The 6,000-nt window shown below is 44.4% G+C and overlaps 1 long non-coding RNA gene across 2 annotated transcripts in view; it reads left to right on the top strand.

Moving 5' to 3' along the window:
• Positions 1-3,170: 3,170 nt before the first annotated feature.
• Positions 3,171-6,000, top strand: part of LOC119923286 — a 42,164-nt gene continuing 39,334 nt past the window's right edge. For both annotated transcript variants that reach the window (XR_005448810.1, XR_005448814.1), the window contains exon 1: positions 3,171-3,338. This is a non-coding gene — a long non-coding RNA (uncharacterized LOC119923286). The remainder of the gene's footprint in view (positions 3,339-6,000) is intronic.

The following is a 6,000-nucleotide window of genomic DNA, read 5'->3' as shown; positions in this document are numbered from 1 at the left end:
CACTTGCGACAGGGGATAATCACTGATTGGTCCTCTAAAATGGTGCCATAAAACAGAACAGACTTGGATCCACCAGATTGCCACATTCCACTCTGATAATAGTGGATGAAGGATAATAATCGTGATATTTGCTAAGTGCTTACTATGTTCCAGGCACTGGATTAAGCACTGGGGTGGATACAAGCAAATTGGGTTGGACACAGTCCATGACTCACATGGAGCTCACAGTCTAAATCCTCATTTTACAGATGAAGTAACAAGCACAGAGAAGCAAAGTGACTTGTCGAAGGTCACACAGCAGACAAGTGGAGGAGCTGGGATTAGGCCCATACTCTATTCACTAGGCCTTGCTGCTTCTCAAGATGGGATTCCTTCATCTGACTTAGCCAGGCATATAATTAGGGAGAAGTATTTGGATATTGGCGAATGTCTTTTTCAAATACACTGATGGTAACATATTCTTGTAAAGTTTCTAAATATAGTACAGCAGTCTTACTTTTACTTTATTCATCTTTATCAGTCACGTGAACAGACTGTGTCTGCTGAGCTTTGGTTTGATGCCACTCTGGGATTCAAGGAGAACATAATTAACACTGTGGTTTAGTAGCCTGTTCGTAAGGACTCTGGCGAGAAGCTTGCTGACAATAGAGAATGGTGAAATAATGGTGTTTCTAAAATAGTGATGATGGTATCCCATTGCTTGTCCACAAAGTTCTGTATGTTAAGAAAAACCTGTGCAGACACCTAAAGTCACTTCTTCTTAGTAGAATTCTGCAGTATTTCTATTAGGCCTAGTTGTTTTATAGTCTTACTAACTGATTGCAATAACGGTGACTTCAGAAGTTGAATTTTGAAGCAATCTTGATTTTCTTTTCATTTATGAGTATAATGGGTTTAATGGCATGAAACTTCAGAGTGTCCTGACTCCTGATAGCATGTCCTTTGTTTCTAAGACTGTACTGCATCCATGAGGGTGTGAATCTTTGAAAGAGAATCTCTGACACACTTGATTCTCTAGACTGTAAACACATTATGGGCAGGGAACGTGTCTGCTAATTCTGTTGTATTGTACTTTCCCAAGTACATAGTAAGGGCTCAACTAATACCACTGATTGATTTAGAAGTTGGTGAAGACTTTGGATTCACCTTGGCCAATTCTTTCAGCTTCTTAGTTTCTCACTCTGTTGAAAGGCATATTCATAAAGAACTGACATTTTTATCATCTTTCCTGACTTTCCAGCTGGTTTTTGATGAAGCTACCTCTTCTCTACAGAAATGTTGGGATTATATTTACAGAGCCAAAAGCAATTTTTGGGGAGGTGTACAGATTTTTAGTTTGGTGGCAGCCACCATAAAACTTAGATCTCTTTAGCTTTGATTACATGCATGATCTCAGTTTGATCTGCATGTCACATCACAGGCTTCCAGAGGCCTCCCTGTTATTGCAATCATAAGGAGTTGCAAGGCATAGAAGGTGCATTTCTTGCTTTCCTTTAGTTTTTAAATCTCAGAGTCATTTCCATCAAATCATTCTTGCTGGTGGTATCTTACCATATCCCCCCATTTCAATCAATAATAATAATAACGAGGGTATTTGTTAAGTGCTTACTATGTGCAAAGCACTGTTCTAAGTGCTGGGGTAGATACAAGGTAATCAGGGTGTCCCACGTAGGGCTCACAGGCTTCATCCCCATTTTCCGGATGAGGTAACTGAGGCCCAGAGAAGTGAAGTGACTTGCCCAAGGTCACACAGTTGACAAGGGGTGGAGCTGGGATTAGAATCCATGACCTCTGACTCCCAAGCCTGGGCTCTTTCCACTGAGCCATGCTGCTTCTCATATAATAATGGCATTTGTTAAGCACTTACTATGTGCCAAGCACTGCTCTAAGTGCTGGGGTAAATACAAGGTAATCAGGTTGCCGCACATGGGGCTCACAGTCTTAATCCCTATTTTACAGATGAGGTAACTGAGGCCCAGAGAAGTGAAGTGACTTGCCCAAGGTCACACAGCACACAGCAGTGGCAATCATTCATATGTACTTCCCAAGTGCTCAGTACGGTGCTCTGCACACAGTAAGCGCTCAATAAATAGGACTGAATGAATGAATTTATTTATTCTCAATGTTTTTTGCTAAGCACTTACTCTGTGCCAGGCACTGTACTGAGCACTAGGTTACATACAAGCCACTCAGGTTGGACACAGTCCCTGTCCTGTGTGGGGCTCACGGTCTTAATTCCCATTTTACAGCTGAGGTTAAATGTACAGAGAAGTGAAGTGACTGGCCCAAGGTCAAAAAGTGGCCAAACCAGGATTAGAATCCAGGCCCTTCTGACTCCCCAAGCCCCTGCTCTGCCCACTAGCCATGCTGCTTCTTTTATTGAGCACAGAGCCCTGTACCAAGCATTTGGCAAAGAACAATATGAGTTGCCAGAGTGACCCACAAAGAGCTTACAGTCAACAGACTGTAAGAAGCAGACTGGAGAAGCAGCGTGGCTCAGGGGAAAGAGCCCGGGCTTTGGAGTCAGAGGTCATGGGTTCAAATCCCGACTCCACCACATCAGCTGTGTGACTTCGGGCAAGTCACTTCACTTCTCTGGGCCTCAGTTACCTCATCTGTAAAATGGGGACGAAGACTGTGAGCCCCCGGTGGGACAACCTGATCACCTTGTTAACCTCCCCAGCGCTTAGAACAGTGCTTTGCACATAGTAAGCGCTTAATAAATGCTATTAAAAAAAAACAAAAAAGGGGAAAACAGACATAATTAATTACAACTAGGGGAAATAGCAAAGTTTAAGGATTTGGCCATAAGTGCTGTGTGCCCGAGGTGAGTATTAAAAAGGGCTTAGGGAGTACACAGCCAAGTGCAAAGTCGATGCAGAGGGGAGGGTTGATAGGGGAAATAAGGGCTTAGTCAGTGAAGGCAAGTTTTTAGGGAAGGGCTCATGTGTGTTTCCCATTAGTATTTGGAAGTGGGGTTCCTTGTTCCAGTAGGGCAGTTGCCAAGACCGGCCAAATGGCTGCTCCCATCAAACACCATGACTCCTTCCACTGACACTGTGGTTTCCATGGCAACAACCCGTTTCAGAAACTGCAGCACCTCACCCCCACCCCACGTTCACCGCAGCTGTCTTTGAGGGGCCGGCTGCTTCACCCTCCAAGGCAGCTGCTGGGGGCTCCCAGTCCCCACCTCTCCCCCGCAAAAACATCCCAGCACACGCCTGGCTTCCGTCTGGTGCTGAGGGACATCATACATGACCGTCCGTGACTTTCAAAAGTCACTTCCTCCCTCCTGTCCAGCTAGCTAAAACTTACTACTCCAGTCCATCTCAGCTCAGGTATTTGTGAGTGTTGTGAGCGTTGTGAGAGAAAGAGAGAGAGACAGAAAGAGAGAGATTGAGTGTGTGTTTTGTGTGGGGAAGTGAGAGTGAGAAACTTGGGGGAGGAGGAGGGAAATGTAGCTGAGTTGTTGGAGAGTGTGTGGGTGTATGAGAGAGAGAGAGAGAGAGAGAGAGAGAGAGAGAGAAACTCCCATCCCTAATTCTCTTACCTGCATTAAAATTGAATTACTCCACACTATTGTGTGTATATGTGTATATGCACACTAATGGAGGTAAACAAATAAGCATATAATAAAACAGTCATTAAGGCCGAAGGAAACCAAAGAGGTATTGTGGCATCTGATCCATTCCTATCGAAAGCAAGCCAAGTTTCACATAAGCCACTTCATGGAAATAATTGTCTATCCTGCCCTTAAAGATCTTACTCCAGTAAAGGAGAGCCCAGGAAACCACTCTATTAATCAATCACTCTGATACTTAGATATGTTTAACACCTGAAGGTAAAGTTGGTGGGGTTCAAAAAAATTTAAAGATTTCTCTTGGTCTTTGTCTCCCTTAGGCAAACTCTTTTTTGGAGAAAAATATTTCCACAGACTGCAAACTGTAAGCTCCTTGTGGGCAGATATCACATCTGCTAATTGATGCACTGTATTTTGCCAAGTGCTTAATGGAGTGCTCTGCACACATTAAACCCTTAATACCATTGATTGAAAAAGCTTAATCTGGGCCCCAGTGTGCAAGAAGCAGACAACAGTAGACACCGTCAAACACTAGCAGTTCATTTATTCAATCTTATTAACTGAGCACTTACTGTGTGAAGAGCACTGTACTAAGCAGTAATTGTGCAGTAAAGAAAAGGCAAGTGCTTTGGGAGCCACATCTGTACTACTGGCCCATCCAAGAAGCAACCCCCAGAACCTTGGAGATCAGCCTGCCTATGTGTTTGACAGCCAGCATTTCCAAGTTTTCTTCTCCTCTCCGAAATCCTTAACCTCCATCTCTCTGCTGCTCAATCATCGTATTTGTTGAGCACATACTGTATGCTGAGCACTGTACTAAGCGCTTGGGAGAGTACAGTATAGCGAATGCATCCCCAACCCACAACAACCTTACAGTCTAGAGGGGGAGACAGACCCTAATATAATGTCTCTCCTATCCTAAAAAAAAAAAAAAACACAAAAATCTTCCCTTGACCCCATGGCTCCCTCCAGTTATCTCCCAATCTCCTGCTTCCCATTCCTCCCAAAAGTCCTCCAGCAGGTTGTCTACACTTGCTACCTCCTCTTGCTCTCCTCCAATTCTGTCCCTCCAGGGACACTGCCCTCTCAAAGGCCACCAGTGATCTCCATCTTGCCAAATCCAATGGCTTCTACTCCGTCTTAATCCTTCTCGACCCCTCAGATGCCTTCTGCACCTGGGCCACCCCTTTCTCCTGGAAACATTATCTAACCAGAGAAGCAGTGTGGCTCCATGGAAAGAGCATGGGATTTGGAGTCAGAGGTCATGGGTTCAAATCCCAGCTCTGTCACTTGTCAGCTGTGTGACTTTGGGCAAGTCACTTCACTTCTCTGGGCCTCAGTTACCTCATCTGTAAAATGGTGATGAAGACTGTGAGCCCTCCGTGGGACAATCTGATCATCTTGTAACCTCCCCAGTGCTTAGAACAGTGCTTTGCACATAGTAAGCACTTAATAAATGCCATCATTATTATCCTTGGCTTCCCTAATACTGTGAGTTCACTGTGGGCAGGAATGTCTCTGTTATACTCTCCCAAGAGCTTAGTATAGTGCTTTGCCCAAAGTAAGTGCTCAATAAATACAACTGAATGAATGAATATCCTTTCCTGGTTCTCCTCATCTCTCTGGCCGCTCACTTCCAGTCTCTTTCAGAGACTCCTCCCCTGACTCCCACCCTCTAAACTGGGAGTCCCTCGAGATTCACTTTTGGATCCCCTTCTATTTTTCATAAACACCCACTCCTCTGGAGAACTCATTTGCTCTCCCAGCTTCAACTACCATCTCTATAGGGTTGATTCCCAAATCTATCTCCCCAGCACTCATCTCTCTAGTCTTTCATTGCCCCTCACCCCCGACTACTTGGGTGTCTCACCAACACCTCACATTTAGCTTGTCCAAAAGGGAACTCATCTTCCCACCCAAACCCTCTTCTCCCCATAACTCCTCTCCCTTTCCCATAACTGCAGACCCTCCCTGTCTCACAGAGACAATAAATTAGAAATTATCCTTGATTCATTTCGCTCATTAAATCTACATGTTCAAGTTACTGCCAAATCCGGTAGGCTCAACCTTCACAATATCACTAAAATCTACCCCTTTCCTCTCCAAACTGTTACCCTGTCAATAACAACAATAATAATAATTGCACTTGCTAAGTGCCAAGGACTGTACTGTGTACAAGGACTGTGCCAAGGAGAAGCAGCGTGGCTCAGTGGAAAGAATACGGGCTTTGGAGTCAGAGGTCATAATAATAATAATAATAATAATAATAATAATAATAATAATAATGACATTTATTAAGCGCTTACTACGTGCAAAGCACCATTCTAAGCGCTGGGGAGGTTACAAGGAGATCAGGTTGTCAGATCAGCTGACAGAGCCGGGATTTGAACCCACAACCCCTGATGGGTTCAAATCCCAGC

The sequence above is a fragment of the Tachyglossus aculeatus genome, chromosome 2 (assembly GCF_015852505.1).
Source record: "Tachyglossus aculeatus isolate mTacAcu1 chromosome 2, mTacAcu1.pri, whole genome shotgun sequence".
In the NCBI taxonomy this organism is placed as follows: Eukaryota; Metazoa; Chordata; class Mammalia; order Monotremata; family Tachyglossidae; genus Tachyglossus; species Tachyglossus aculeatus.
This window is presented reverse-complemented; position numbering and strand designations above follow the sequence as displayed.